Source organism: Peromyscus maniculatus, chromosome 4, assembly GCF_049852395.1.
Source record: "Peromyscus maniculatus bairdii isolate BWxNUB_F1_BW_parent chromosome 4, HU_Pman_BW_mat_3.1, whole genome shotgun sequence".
NCBI classification, from domain to species: Eukaryota; Metazoa; Chordata; class Mammalia; order Rodentia; family Cricetidae; genus Peromyscus; species Peromyscus maniculatus.
Genome location: NC_134855.1, coordinates 17,434,909 through 17,452,225, shown reverse-complemented (window position 1 = coordinate 17,452,225; position 17,317 = coordinate 17,434,909). Strand labels below are relative to the sequence as shown.

The 17,317-nt window shown below is 36.1% G+C and overlaps 1 pseudogene; it reads right to left on the bottom strand.

The window, feature by feature from the left end:
• Nucleotides 1–850: 850 nt before the first annotated feature.
• On the bottom strand, nt 851–16,721 carry LOC121828544 (centriole and centriolar satellite protein OFD1 pseudogene; annotated as a pseudogene).
• Between the last annotated feature and the right edge of the window lie 596 nt (nt 16,722–17,317).

Genomic DNA, 17,317 nt, shown 5'->3' with positions numbered 1-17,317 from the left:
TAGGATTGAGTCTGTCAAGGTCATAGCGGAAAAAGTTCCCACCATTGCAGGAGGATATTTGCAGAGTGATCATCACAAAGGAGCAGATTTCGAAGGGCTGGCACAATGTAGAGTCCAATTTTCCAAAGCTAGCCACAGTAAAGATGTGACCACGTGGAGACTTGGAACATGGAGATGGCATTGATGGGGAAGCCAGAAGGAAAACAAATTAATTCAGAGAAAGATGATTGCATCTGAAAGCAGGAGAAACGAGAACCCTATTGGTATGATTTGTTTAATTTCTACTTCATGACTGAGTGATGAAGATGAATTTAGTAAAGATCTGGAGTGAGCTACTAGAACATTTTTTGAAGCTTTTCTCCAACCTTGTGGCATAGTATGGACCTCTAAAACATTGGTATAATCCAGCAAATAGGAGGAAGATGGGCACAAACTGATTAACATGGAATTTTTATCTCTGCAGAGGAAAGAGAACTTCAAATGGAAAGTAAGCTTAGTTATATATATAAAAAAAGACATATGTTATCCTTCTTGCAAAATGTAAGTTATGGACTGAGAATTGTATCCACATATATCCATATCACAAAAATATTTTGATTATATGAGCTGTGACAAGAATCTGTATATGCAGTCTTATGCATTGCATATGCATGTATATGCACACATGCATATAACACACAGACACCAATGGATCTCACCATTAAAATGACAATGTAATATAACATAGAGAAATAAGTTTTAGTAAGGGGAAAGGGAGAATGAGATGATTAAGAAATTGGTAGAAATGCATTAAGTTGGAACTGTCAAACAATGAATGGGGATAAATGGCTTGTGATGGTAGGAGTCACTGTTACCGGGAGGTACAATCTTCTTGAATAACACTATACCTTTGCAAACAGCAGTAGAACAGACCTCTGTCTACTGCTGCCTAGAATAAGAACAATAGAAAGAACAGTAAATTGTCACTGAAGAAATGAGAAATCTGTTGTCTCTGGAGACTCTGAAGATGCCTGTTTTCACGTCCTGCTCTCTGGCTCTCCTTTTCTTCCCCAGTTATCTCTTTTAATCTAGATTGAAGGGTGTTCAGCATCACAGATGTCTATTGTAAGGTCTAGAATTATAGTATAGAGCTTATTTAAATTTGTGAAGCTCAACTTAAGTTCTTTATGACAGAAAATGAACCCTATCTGACCATGGTTATAGTCTCCATTAATGTCAGATGCTGAGGCAAGAGGGCAGTGAGTTTAAAGTTAACCTGGACAATATAATGAGATCCCTATTTCAAAAACTGGAAAGAAAGAAATCTAAAACTTCAGTCTTTCTTTTTGTTCCCTTTTTTCTTTTTTCATTTTTTGTGCTCAAGTTGGACTCAAACTTACTTCAGAGTTAAGGATGACAAGTATTTCCTGCATCTACCTCCCAAGTGCTGGGGTTCCAGGTATGTGCTACCACACCTAGCTTACACTTGCATCTTTGAGTTAAACATAGTATGTCTGGTCCTAACTTAGGTCTGATTTGGCCTTCCATGGCACAGTCCATGTCCTTTGATACAGTTTTCCTTATCTCAAATATAAGATCATATGTACTCATCCTTCTGACTTCAAATAAAATTCAGATAGGAAATACTACTATAAAATGTTTAATGGAATAATCTGAGAAGATTAATATAGTAGTCTAGGAAAAACATACTCTCCCTTGAGTGCAAACGTGCGTGAGTGCGCGCGTTGTCTTAGGATTTTTATTGCTGTTAAGTCCATAGCCACTTTTGTAAAGGAAATATTTAATTGGGGGCTGGCTTACAGTTCAGAGGTGTAGTATATTGTCATCATGGTGGGAAGCATGACAGCATGGTGGCACACAGGCATCCATTGTACTAGAGAAGAAGCTGAGAGTTCTACATCTGGATAGACAGGCAGCAGGAAGAGAGAGTGACAGTAGGCCTGGCTTGAGCATCTGAAACCTCAAATCCTACCCCCAGTGACACACTTCCTCCAACACCTAATAGTGCCACTCTCATTACCCTACGGGGGCCATTTTCATTCAAACTACAACACGTATGTATGTATGCACATACCTTTTCCTTCCCAACTATGACAGTTTTTACCCAACATGATTTTTTGATTCAGAGTAAGTTAATTTCAAATCTTGTTTAGCTACTTAATAACTATCTGTCACTGTGAAGTTTGGTTGAAATTGCAAAAACTGTTTCCATATTAAACAATTAGGAAAGGAGTGACTACTTCATTAGGTTTTGAGGTGAAAAAGCACCTCTAACACAGTAGATACTTAGTATATGTCACTTATATTCTACTTCATTTCATTATATTAATGATATAGGTTTATTTTATTCGAAGTCAGAGGAAAAAACTGTGAATTATAAAGGTGAAAAATGTTTTTCTTACTTCTTATTTTCTGTTGCGTATCCTCATTTATGGTCTTGAAAACCATTTAGTTTCAAGAACTATCATCAAGAATATAACCATTAAACAAACAAATCACAACAAAAAAACAAGAATTCCTTCACTGAGATCCCATGGGAGTACAGAATTCTAAATTTAATCATCAGTAGTCAACAAATGCAGCTGGCCTCTTCTCACTGACAGCAAATAACCGTGTGCATGTGTCAGTTCTCTGGCTCTGAGCCTTTGTGTGTTGTCCTATTCCGTTTTAGTAATCTTTGGAAAAAAACAAACACTGATTCTGGAAGTCAAACAGCAGAGCTATGTGCCATCAGTCTTGAGGTAGTTTAACTATTGTTGATTACTCTTCACTGGGGCTTGTACAGATTTCCATTGGATGGCATTTTGATGTTGTACTGACAGGCAAACATCCCTACTTTTCGGCAGTGCCAACTGCTCTTTTCAGAGTATACATCCTATGAATAGCCATATTGATTATTCATGTGCAGACCACTGGTCACTTCTAATTGCTTTTCTTTATCTGTTTATTCACAATGTTTCTTTATCCTCAATGCTCTCATCAGGGAGGCTGATTTCAAATTTGAGTTTCCATCCTGTACATTTGGTTGCCTTGAATAAGCCCTCCTTTGTCAAACTCATTGTTTTAGTGACTGACCTGAAGAATGGCAGAAAAATAGGCTTGTTTGCTCACAATTATATATGACATATAATATATAGAGTCATATAATTACATTTAAAAAGTGCTACATATTATATGTAACATATAATTTTACATTACAGTTATAATGCATCTTATGTTAAATATAACATAATATTGGTGATTGAATGTTATTTTGAGGAGAAATTTGATAATATGGAAATCTTTTAAATCATTTTTTAAAAGATTTTTATATCTTTATTTCTTTTATGTATATGAGGGTTTTGCTTGCAAGCTTGTTCCTAGTGTCCAGGGAGGTCAAAAGAGAGTATCAGATCCCCTGGAACTGGAGTTACAGATAGTTATGAGTCACCATGTGAATGCTGAGAATGGAACCTGGATCCTCTTCAAGAACAGGAAGTGCTCTTAACTGCCGAGCTGTCTTTCCAGTCCTAGTATCAACATCTTTTAAAATGCCTATGCTAACTAACTGAAAAATTCAGTCTCAATCTATTTATGATAAAACATCTGTTCTAGTTAGGATTCCTATTGCTCTGATAAAACATCATGACCAAAAGCAACTTGGGGAGGAAAGGGTTTATCTCATCAGATAGTTCCTCATCACAGAACATCATTGAAAGAACTCAGGTCCAGAAATTCAAGGTAGGAACCTAGAGGCAGGAAATGAAGCAGAACCATGAAGGAACATTACTTACTGACTTGCTCTGCCTGCTTTCTTATAGTACTACCTGTTCACGGGTAGTACCACCCACAATGGTCTGGGACCTCCCACACCAATCACTATTTAAGAAAATATACCACAGACTTGTCCAAGGGCAATCTTTAGGAGAAGTTTCTCAATTAAAGTTTCCTCTTCCCAAAGGACTTTAGCTTGTGTCAAGTTGACATAAATCCATTCAAAATCATATTTCATAATAAAGGAATATCTCATTGTAACAATAGTTAAAGCTCAATCACTTGTTTAGCATATGACAGAGCTATTCAAACTATAAAATTAATCCCCCCCAACTCTGAATGAACTTTTGAGAATTTAAATTTCATCTCTCTGTTTAAACCTTCTCACACTGATAGTTCTTGAAGCAATTTCTGTAAAAGGAAATACTGTATTTTGAGCTTCATTTAGCTTTAGAAAATGAGTTTTCTACAACACAATAAGGACAAAATCGGTGGTTTTATATTTATTCCTATTTCACAGTACAATCTTCTTAGTTCCATAATTAACATTGTTGAAATGGTTTGATTAGGAGCAGTTTGTGGGATTATTAACCACTCTTGCTTTCTTCTTCACCTCATTAGATAAGGAACTCAGCACTGACTATTGATAACAAACAGTTTCTCATGGTCTGTTGCTCAATATTACCAAATCTTTTCAGTGTGTTCAAGCTATTTTCACTGGAAAGTGAACAGTTTTTCTATTGATTTCCATTTAAATGACTCATGCTCACATTAAAATACGTGTCTGAATTACTTAGAAACCAATTATCTTTTCCTAAGAAGAAGCAGTGTCAGGTTAAAAATTGTTTTGTGGTTTACTTTTGTAAACAATTTAAAATTAGCTTAGTTAAAATGGTACCACTCAGTTTATTTGGTATCTTGCTAACCCAGATACAATGATAAACAACGTAGAATTTGGAAAACAGTAACTGTAGGCTTGCTTTTATTACTGAAGACTAGGGATATTGACTTTTGATTTACATGTTGAGTAAGGTGTGTGGAAACCTGTCAAATCCAAATTATTTGAAGTATATTTGTTTTCAAATGCCTGTTAAGTGTTTCTGGTTGCCATGAAGTAAATTGGCATGCACTCCTTTGCCGAAAAAAGAAAAATAGAACCTGGGTCAACAGCTTAGCGTTGGAGTGATTGCCTAGCACGAGCCTCAAACACACACACATACACACACACACACACACACACACACACACACACACACACACACACACACACGGTGGGGGGGGGAAGAGGCAGAGAGAGAGAGATTTTAAAATTAATAAATACAATTGATGCTTATTTCCTATGAATAAGCAATTTCAAATAATTCCCTCTTTATTAACTTTATGATATCTTTTATTTTTGTTCATTGAAGCTTTTCATACAATGCAGCCATTAATTTTTTTAAAAAAATTCTTGTTTTAAGTACTGCCACTTCATCTTTTGTTTATTTTGATTGAATACATGAATATATACATACATATGTGTGTTTGCCTTAGTACTGGCTGAAAACTCAAGAATCTGTGGAGTTAGCTTTGTCACTGCACTTGCATAATCTGGGACCCTTGACTTGACTCCACTGGCCATAACTTTGTTCTCTTCAAGGGGCGCATTCTAGAAATATCCACTTGTATCCAAATTGTGAGCCGACCATCTTGCCACTCACTAAGAGAATGACGTCTGAGACTGCTTTGGAACATTCCTTCTCCAGAGTCTCTGAGTTTCTTTTAGTTGCATTTTACAGAGAAACCAGAATAGTTAACCTTTTGTCAAAAGATCATATCCAAATATCTGGACCTTCAGCTGTGTAGAATGTTCAGTTTCACTTTACAGCTGTTTTTACGCTTGCCCATGAGTTTCAAGCACCTTGTGCTTTAAGCGCTATAGCATTTTCTGCTTTATGTAATTCTTTCTGGAAACAAAAAGGCTCAGGAGGTAGCTGACTTATATGATCTAGGAGTTTTCCCATTCTTACTCTCTTCTAGTTGCTGTTTAAGTAATTCATTTTGTGTCTGAAGCTCCACTTTCTTTCATCTTTTCATTCAGCAAATGGTTTTGTTTTGAATGGAAAAAGTTGGGAGGGGGTTTTTGGCAGACTAGCTACACCTCAGCTGCTGTCAACTGATTTTCAGATTTCCCTACTTCTTCCGTTTTTGAATGAATAATGTGAGGTTCTCTTGCAGTTGAGGTGTTGTCTTTCTTCTTCCTTTCCTCTTCTAGCAGGTTATTAGTTCTAGCGATGCAATCATCCCTTACTTCCAGCTGTCACTGGAGTTCAGTGTTGAGCTTTTGATCATAGATCTCTCTTCATGTTCTTCAGATTCTATTCCTGACTCCTGAGTGCCTCACCTTCGGTTTAAATTTTTTTCTTCTTGCAGCTTCTGGATCAATTCCAAAGCTTCAGTTCTTTTCTTCAGCTCGGCTTTTCTTCTCGGAGCCAATATCTATCACTTCGTAGAAACTGTCTTTGAGCATAAATTTCTTTTGTTTCAATCTCTCAGTGCTTTTTCTTTCTTTACAGAGTATTCTTTTACTGGGAAATCAGAGACCCCAGCCAGTTCCTTTTCATACTTTCTTTTACCTTCCATCTTAACATTTGTTATTTTAGCTTCTCTAAAATACTTCATCTTTGGATGGTTTTTCTACCCAAAGTTGGCATTGTATTGGTTTAACTTTGTCTCTAAAGATTCTGGGACAGTAAGGACAAACTTTTGAAAGTTGGTCATCAATAAGCTGAAACATCTCAGCAAGAGACATTTTGCTAGTAAGTGTAGAGTTGGTTTGTTTCCATGTTACAACTTTCTGTAGCTTGACGATATTCCACCAATTCCTTTAAGAAATTCCTAAAATAACTTATTAGTTTTCTTTAGGAAACCCTAAAATCAGTGATCTGAAGAGAATGAATGAGGGTTTATTTAAAGGAGATGTGATAGATCCTTCATAGTAAGTCCCTTTTCTTTTGCCAAACATCTTGCTGGGAAGAAAACAGAAAGCAGATATCATAGCCATGTCTTTGTAATTGATCTACCACCAGCCAGTTAGAAACACCTAATAGGAGGACACTGCCCTCCTGCACTGAGATGGATGGAGGCTTCATTTCTCCACTTAATACATGGTGCAGCAATTCATAAATTAGGTGGCTTTGGAGATGCTCAGATGCTCACTATCTGGCAACAACCACGATATTGTCTACTTCAATGAGTTAAATTATAGTTCATGTTGAGATCCTGCTTGTTTGTCTTTCATTACTTGGCATATGTTTCAGTGCCTTCTGTTCTGTGATGTCCTTACAAGAGCAACTTAGGGAGGAAATGTGTGAGGGGTTATTAGCAGGAATGTGGGTGGCCTTAAAGCAGACACACTGGAAGGTCTGTAGCTAGCATGATTACTGCTACCATACCCACACTTATCCAGCCATACTTGCATAGATGGAGACTCCTCTCCTACACCTTCCCCAGCTGGGTGAGAACTCTTAAGCCTTCTCTTATCAATTTTTAAGGACACAATACATATTTATTAGCTATAGTCATAAGCCCCTCACTCCTGCCATGCTGGGAATTGAAGTTAGTAGTCTACCACCAAACTACAATACCAGCTATTATTTTATCATTTTATTTCAGACAGAGTTTGCCTAGCTGTGTAGTTCAGGCTGTCCTCAAGCTCTTGATCCACTTTCCTTATTTTCCCAATATTAGGATTTTAGGCATACTCAGCTGCATAGTGAACCTCCTAAGCTTATTCTTTCTACCTAGAATTTTATGTCATTTAATTAACATCTACTTTTTTCTGAGATAGAGTTTCTCTGTGTAGCTTTGCGCCTTTCCTGGATCTTGCTCTGTAGACCAGGCTGATCTCGAACTTACAAAGATTCTCCTGGCCAGGCAGTGGTGGCACATGCCTTTAATTAACCTCCTGTTGCTGTGATGCCCTCACAAGAGCAACTTAGGGAAGAAATGGTATATTTTAGTCCATAGTTTAAGGTACAATCTAGGATGGCAGGAAAGTCAAGGCAGAAGGGGCTTGAAGCAGCTGGGTCCCTTTATGTTCTCAGAAGCAAAGAACAGTGATTGCCAATGTTCAGCTCACTGTCCCCATTTTAGATAGCACATGCTCTTTTCCCAGGAAACGGTTTCACCTATTGTGGCTGTGCCTTTGCACCTCAAATATAAAAGTCTAGATAATCCCTCATAGTTACTTTCTGAGACCCATCTCCCAGGTGATTTTAGGTTCTGTAAAGTTGACAATTAATGCTAACAACAACACCAACAACAATTCATGTTGTTATTAGTGGTAGACTTTCCTTCCTAAGACACATTAGTTTTCCATCATGCACATGTACACCATTTTCCTTAATGTTTTAGGCACTTACGGATATTCAAGTTTTTCACATCTTAGCTATTGTGATAATGTTTCATTGAACATGAAGCTGCATATTTCTAGACTGCATAATATACTAATTAAATCCTTGCAACTTTACTTGAAACTAAGATTATTGCATCATAGGATAGTTTTATTTTTTTATTACTTGAGGACCTCAATATTTTTCCATACATGTTTTCTGTACACTGTTTTCATGCAGGTATTTTTTATTTATATTTTCTGAAATGCCTATAACTAACAGTGGAGATAGAATTAAGCTTGGGACTCTCAAAACATTTGGCCCTTAGAAGGCCTGAAATGTGATTTTGTAAAGTTTAAAAGCCGTTGAAGGTAGATAGAAAGTCTATTGTCTACCTGCCTGTTATTGGCATCAATGTGGAATATAGGACTGATGATATTTAAGTACTATAACATCTCCCAGAGAGAGATTCTATTAAGCAGAATTAGAGACTGGAACTGTAGAATCCTTCCTTGTTCTACAAGGTGCCTTGAAGATCAGTTTAAGTAAACTGTCTAAGAGTGTAGGACCACAGGACTAGCTCAGTGTTTACTGGGATTGGAGCCTATTTATGCAAGGCTCATCTTGGAGGCTAAATCTGATGACTAAGGCTACACAGATCATCTTGGTGCTTGGTGAGGACAGAAATCTGAGGTTTCTGGGGCCAGTCTAGCACTGAGGGTAATCTGGATCAGAGAGGGGTTCAGAACCTGGGGTGTGGTGCCTAGGTTGTCTAGAAGGTAGGCTTGTAAAACAGCCTATTGTGGATAGGCTTGAATAAGTTCATTGGTTCATCAAGATGAACTTTGATGGAATTCTTGTTTTTGTTTGCCATTGGTGTCCCTATCTGGGGTGAATGGTTGTTTATTTACTTCTCCTCAGGAAAAGTTCACACAACAATAAAAATGGACCAGATTTCCCCCGCCCCTAATTTTTATCCTACTTAAAAGAAAAGTTTAATCACATACATAAAAACACACAAAATGGTTTAGTAGCCAAGTTAGTTTAAGAAAGGATTCATTTTACAAATTATTGGTGACTAGTGATGCACATTATATTTCAGAGGCCCAGTGATTCATCAGTGTTGTAAAATGATCTACTGATTTAATCTACTAAGTTTTTAATGTGTTGCTTTTGTACTTTTCTTTATTTTATTTACTTTTTTTTACATTTGCTTCTTCAGTTAAAGCCTTCATTCATCGATTTTCAGTCTTCATTATTTTTTCCATAAATGTCTCCTCTAAATACTTTTTGAATTGTAGCCAACAGGCTGTAATATGATGCAATTTACTGCCACATGTTCTGAATATTTCAGTATTGCTTTTGAATCATTACTGAAGTAGCAAGAAAAATAAGGACCTATTTTATGAAGTATCTTATTTCTTTCTGAATATGTGGAAGGCCATGCCTCTTCCTCATAGCTTGGCATGGTGTTTGCTAACTACTCCATAAAAGCTGCTGAAGTGAACTAATACTCTTTCAAAAGAACTCAGACTAACACAAGTGAGGATAATATGTAGATTAAGTCTTTTTCACAAGGTTTTTCATGGAATAATTTAAATACAGTAAGATTCATATAGTTTTGTCAAATGTGTTTATCACCACGATAACCACCATGATAGCAAAGATATAGAACACTTACATATTACTTAAGATGTTCTTTTATGCCTCTTTCCTACATCCAGGCCAACACTGAACTGTTTCTATTGACCACAGGAGAATCTGATTTCTAGAAAGTTCTGAGAAGTTATGTAGTTATGCAGTCTTTTGATTATGCCTTCTTTCACTTAATATAATGTAACTGATATTTACTCATTGTCTTAGCTAGGGTATCTATTGCTGTGAAGAGACACCATGACCACAGCAACTCTTATAAGGGAAAACATTTAATTGAGACTGGTTTATAGTCCATTAGCTTCATGGTAGAGTGCAGGCAGTTTAGAGTCAGAAAAGGAGTTGAGAGTTGTGCATCTTGATCTTTAGGCAACAGGAAGTGAACTGTCACCCACAGTAGGCATAGCTTGAGCATATGAGGCTTCAATACCTGCCCCCACAGTGACACACTTCCTCCAACAAGGCCACACCTCCTAATAGTGCTACCTGCATAGGCCAAGCATACCTAATCAAATCACCACATTCCACTCCATGGCCCCCATAGCCTCGTAACCATGCCATAATGCAAAATGCATTTAGTCAAACTTCAAAAATCCTATAGTCTAACATAGTCTCAACAATGTTTAAAAGTCCAAAGTTCAAAGTCTCTTCTGAGATTCAATCACTCTATTAACTGCAATCCCCTATAAAATCAAAATAAAAAAAACAGATCACATCCAACATATAATGGCACAGGATGTACATTACTGCTCCAAAATGGAGGAAAGGGAGGAGTTTGAGGAAATACTGATCAAAGCAAGACTTAATACCAGCTGAGCAAACTTCAAACTCTGTATCTCCATATCTGATGTTAAAGCACTCTTCAGATATCCAACTCCTTTCAGCTTTGTTGACTGCAATACATTCTTTCTCTTGGGCTGTTTCCACTCCTTGTTAGTGGCTCTTCTTGACAGGTATCTTATGCCTCTAGCATTTCCAGCATCTTGGTGTCTGCAAGGCAATCCAGGCTTCACCTTCACAGTTTCACACATTAGCCTCTCTAGGCCTCCATTCAGGGACACCCCTGACATAAGCCTGGCCTCAGTGGGACTCTCCTTGGTTTTGGAGGAAGATTCCATACCCCCTTTCTTGACTTTTATGCCAGAACCATGAGGCTGAAGCTGCCAAGTTATGCTGCTTGCCAGGATGGGAACATGGCCCCTTCATTCAATTACATTTTCACCAGTCTTCTGTTTTTGATGGTTACCTTCTTTGCCTAAACTTGGCTGACCTGGAGCTCATTTTGAAGAACAGGCTGGCCTTGATCTTAGAAATCCACTTGCCTCTGTCTCCAGAGTGTTGGAATTAAAGGCATGTACCACCCATGTTGTCTATAATAGAAGCTCATTCCTTTTTATTGGAGAATAGTATTCTAATGAGTAGTTATAATTTTTCATTCACTTGGCAGTTGATAAACATTTAAATTACTTCAACTTTGATTTATTTTTTAGAAATTGAAAATAAGGATTACTTTTTGTATGCATTTGTAAAGATATAAGTTTTCATTTGTCTTGAACAAATACCTAGGAATAAAATTGTTAAGTCTTTTGATAATTGTGAGTTTGTGGTGAGGACAGACAGTGGTGGCAAAAGAGAGAGCTTGCAGATTTTGGTGACCTGGTACAGGAGAGTTTCTCAGCCTTCCCCCCAGCCCCTGCCGTGAGAATGGCATACTTTGGAAAATGATATTGAGCCCAGGGCTGGATCCACACTTTTCTTCTGACCATTCTCAAGAGGTGAAGGATTTTTCTTTATTATTCCATTAACAATAAATCTTTATTTACACCTATAATCAATGGGTTTTCTGTCTCTCTTCAAAACAAACGCACCTCTGCTGTTTAAGAAAGGATGAACTGTGCAAGGTGCTGAGGTTAGTGTGCTTGTCCTATGGAGGCAGCTCTTCTCTTCATCATTACTAGTAGGAAATTCTGTCCAGTTCTTTACTGTGCTCCGTTTTCTATGACCACCTCTTCAAGTCCATGGAAAAGAGGTTGGAGTGCCTTTAATGGTCAGGGTAGTTTGTATATATCATCATACTGGCTCACATTTCAAATTCTTGAAATGTCTTTATAATAATAAGCTGTATGAGAATAAATAAACTATGTCATGGCTAACACTTTACTCTGTTACCTATGAGTTAACCCAACCCAATCTGTGCTTGACTTAATTTAATTTCATTCAATTGCAAAAAGTTTAGAACCACTTCAACACAGTTTCATTGCTTTTATGACATTTTCTGTGCATTCTGTTTTGAGACAATTGAAGATACTGTGATTGACAACAACCAGATCTATATCCATTGTTATATGCTACTCCCACTAGGCTACAAAAGAATACTGGGCATTAGTGTAAAATTTAACCAAGCTGGTATTTTCCAAAATACTTAGAAATATTTATTTAAATCTAAAATTTTCTGAATTACCATTACTTTAAACCTGGTGTTTTACAGTGAAATAAACATCCTGACAAACAATGAATACAAAGATAGAAAGCTGGGCAGTTAAGAGAGTCCTCTCATAACATGAATGATTAGGTTCTTTTTGCTAAAGTGTGCTTTTTCCCCCCTGAATATTTTGTTTATTTGGGGATTGTGGAAACACAGATCAGAGATGTTTGACAGTTTTTGTATTTCCTGTAGAAACTAAGAGCTGCCTTTTTGATATATACTACAAAACAAATGGGCCAATAGAGTCCAAACTTACAATGTGCAAATGGTCTTTTGATGTCAGTCTTGTAATATCTGTTGCTGTGCATATTTTAACTGTCATATCTCATGTTATTTCATGTCATTGAGAGGCAAACATTTCAGCACATTCCATTTGAAGACATGATGAAAAGATATGTTGAGCATAACTAGAAAGCTTACATCTAATTATGAGAGATGGGTTCAACAGAATTCAGTTCTTGTCAATTTTGTCCTGTGAATGGGTCAAGGAGAACTTTCAGGACTATATTAGAATCAGTCAAAACATATCCTCAAGAATTTTCAACTTCTGCAAAATTTGGTAAGCAAAAGCTAATGTTGCAAGGCAGAAGATGTCTATTTTATCAGAGTTGAAAACATTCCAGAATGTAAGACTTGTTTCCAAACCTGGAGACTATATACTTTTATATTTAAATATGCACAAATGAATATGTTATACAACCTTAAGTTTCAGCCATTCTTTTCTTCCCTTTCACATATGACAAGCATGGGTGCTCTTCTGTTGTTTTAGGTCAATTCAGACTGAACAGAAATGCATTCACAGTACAGTACTTGCAATACCAAAGTGTTCCTCTGGTGGGGAGCCCATTCTTTGTCCAGAACATCGGTGTGACAGAAAAGGGATTTTAGACTGTCTTTTCCCTCAGGACCAGTAGAGGGAGCATAGGTTTCTCCATAGCTAAATAATAAAGACAAACATATTGTGGGACTTTTATGATTAGAGCTTAGAGATATAAAATTAAAATTATAAATGCTCATTAATTGCCTTAATAATGCTGGGAAATTGTACCTGTCTCAAGGTAAAAATATACATTTTCCAGATATCTATCTTTTGGGGGGTAAACTAGGACTCACTAAATAACTAGAACACAACACAGTTCAGAACAGATAAGTTGTTAGAAGTCAATACTCAAAAGTGGAAAGTAACTAGACTAGTTAAGTTAATATCTATTGAGTACTTGCTATGTTTCAGATCAGGAACTAAATTATGAAGCTACAGAGGTAAATTAAATTTAATATGGGGAAGTAGGCAGGATAAAAGAAAAGCCATTTGGGAAAAAGGTCATATTTTTAAATAAAATATTTATTACATGGATGCTGGATGCAAGCAAATATCTGCATTAATAATAAAAAAGTAATATTTTATGTGATGCTTCAGCATATTACTCACTTATTTACCCTTAGGAAAGATGTAAGGTCTCAGAGATAGTGAATTATAAAGGCAGGTCCTTGGCTGCTTGTCATTCAGCTTTGCATTAAGCATGACAGATGTTTACAGTTTGCTGTTAAAACAGCAAAATTTTCTTACAAATAAATTCTCATGAAATGAGCATAATTACTCAGTAGTATGCAATCTTCTTAAAACTAAGTTTTCTAGTTAGTTGAAAATAATTCCAGATAATTAAGTGTCTATATTTAGAAAATGAAAGTTAGCTTGGGAATATGTATATTCTGTCCAAGAAAAACTCTTCATGATAACTGAAGTGAATTCAGTAATATACATTAGTACACATTACACACAGACATACACATATATGTCTGTGTATATATGTATGTTTATTTGAATATATATTTATATATAAACATATATGTATATGATTTAAAGAAATTTTTCATGAGATCACTAGACAGTTCTTAATTGAAATATTACAAGGTTTTTCTCAAATCAGAAAATTAACACATTGACAATAAAATATCTAAGAAATTTTAGTAGTAGGTCTTGGAAAATGCAAAAGTTTTGGGTTAATAATACATAAATTTTAGATTAAAAGTTACCAAAGGTTTAACTTTGAGTTCATTAACCTTTTTGAAGCTACAGTAAGCTTTTCTACATTAGCAAGTAAAGAATACTGATATCATGATGTCTTTGCAGACTCTAAATAGATACTGAGACATTTTTTTTTTGAGACAGGGTTTCTCTGTGTAGTTTTGGTGTCTGTCCTGGATCTCACTCTGTAGACCAGGCTGGCCTCGAACTCACAGAGATCCACCTGGCTTTGACTCCCGAGTGCTGAGATTAAATGTGTGCGCCACCACTACTCGGCTTGATACTGAGACTTCTTAACATCAGATATATTAAGTGGGTAAGAATCTAAAATAAGTCAAATGTAAATTCAACTTATGAAGTTATTAAAATTTTAATTCAAAATAGAAAAACTACAGCTAATGCAGTTTTATGTTATGTCCACACAATTTACATTAATTCTAGATTAGATATAGACTACATACAGTCTTAACCACCTTGAATTAAAAATTAAAGGTTTTTGAAAGTGACATGAATGTGAACACCCATTTTAATAATATAAACTACAATAATACTTTTCATGGCTGCGATGGACATTACATAAGTAAATAAGTTACTCGTATTTTGAAATATGTTGAAAAATGTTGCATGAATAAATAAATGAGTGAATGTCACCAAAAACAGAGGCCTGCAGACGTTTTCTTTTTGTTGGTGGTATCTCAATGGTTTCTTGACAATGTAGGTCCAACAAAGAGAGTCTTTTTCTTGCAGGAATACTTATCTAAAGTTCACAGTTCTCAGAATTTACTTCAGGCACCATGGCTAATTATTCTTAGACAGAAAAAAAGTGCCATTGTTGATTATATACACATTATTAAAAAGATGATGATGATGATGGCTTTAAGTCAGCCATTAGAAATTACACTTTTGTAATGTAAGACAAAGTGATCATTCATTGGTGTAGATGGGAATGTTCTTTTGGATGTGTGTCCTCACAAAAATCATTTATGATTGATTAGCCTGATAGCATAAACTCAGTTATAGGAGGTAAGAACTCCTAATGTGGAGGACAATTCAGAAGAAGGCTAATGAAAACAAGGAAGACAGAGCATATGGGGAAGAGGAGGGATGTGTTACAGAATTGGAAGATCTCATGTCCATTATCTTCACTATTTAGATGGTCCCACTTTACATGATTCCCTATTTTCTGCTAGAGCATCCTGTGCTGTTCTTATGACAATCCCTTTACCTGATTCTTGATAACTTTAACCTTTTGAAGCAATTTTTAGTTCATTTAAAAAAATTATATTGATAAGTACTGTATTTATGTAATTTCCACTCCTCCCTCTACGTTTCAAATCCTCCCATGTCATCCTCAAATTCATGACATCTTCAGTTGTGCTATATATTTACAACCTACTAAGTATATTTAGTATTGCTCATATATGCATATGTTTAAGGCTGACCACTTGGGAAGTGATAACCTATCAGGGAGTTCATCCCTGAAGAACACTGATTCTCTTCCTCTCAGAGGCCAGTGATTGACTGGAGTTTTTCATCTAGAGATGAGACCTTGTGAAATTTTCTCCATTCACAGTAGCATGTAAACTGGTGCTGTCATTATTCAGGTCTTGTTTAGGCAGACATATTATTCAGATTTCATGGGTATGAATTCCCTGTCATATCTAAAAAACATTGTCTTTCTGGCTCTTATAATATTTGAAATACTTTTATATTTTCAAAAGATAGATATGTAAATATAGTGCAAAGTTTTCCTATATTACCTTTACTTTTATTCTCTTATAATCAATATGTAACATTACATAATACTGTGAGTCAAACTAAGATATTGACATTGATACAATACTCTTAACCAAATTACAATTTGTTTCAATCTCTTTATTAATTTAACTTTAGCTTCAATCAAGGTCCAAGTCATGATAAACATTATAGTTATTTGTTATGTCTCTGAAATCTATAGTCTATGACAGTCTCTTAACCTTTATTTACCTCTATTTTTAAAATTCGAGTATAATTTTTATCATTTTACCCTCAATTTCTCTCTCCAATATCTCCTTGAAACTCCCACTCAAAAATCATAGTCTCTGTTTCTTTAATTGCTATTACACACACACACACACACACACACACACACACACACACACACACACACACACGACTTCTTTTAATGTTACTGGCATGTATATGATTTCAGGGGTGACCTAATTGGTATTGGATAGCCCATGGTGGCGGGCTTATCCCTAAAGACTATTTCTCCTGCTCTCGCTCTCAGTATTCTTTAGCTGCCTGTAGTTCTTTGTCAATGAGTGGAGACCTATGACATTTCCCCCTTTCATGTTAGCATGTCCATCAGTATTGTACTTCAAGTCTTGTTTAGGCAACTGTATCATTGAGATGTCATGGACAAACCTTTCCTATCATCTCTAGCAGCCATGTTCCTATAACAGCTTTCCTGGTCCTCTGGCTCTTAAAGTATTTCTGCCATCCTTTCTACCATTTTCCCTGAGCCTTATGTGCAGGAAATGTGTTGTAGATGTAGAAATTAAGGGTAGGCACCCCACAATCACATATTCTCTGTGTTTTGATCAGTTATGGTTTTCTGTGATGCCTTAATTTGTTGTAAAGAGAATCCTCTTTAATGAGGAGTAAGAGTTAAACTTATGTGTGGGTATAAAGACGAATATTTAGAATGAAGTTAGGAATTATGATGGTTTAGCAAAGTAATAGTTCTGCTTTACGATCTGTGACCTCACTTGCCTGAGGTAATTTGCTAAATTTTCAGGACCAAGCACAATTTCCCTCCTGTTGAGTAGGCTTTTAAGTAAAATTAGAAAACTGTTGTTTCTTGCCAAGATAGGAATGCCATTATTTTACCTTTAGGGTCATTGTGCTATTTCTGGTTGTGTTATTGTGGTTCATAAGCATTGTAACTGGATAGGACTATTGATTTCTTTCACCTTGGAAGCTTGCATAACACCTCCTGGTACCATGAAAGATAGTCCCACAAAAGAGGCTTTAAAGTGAGATCCA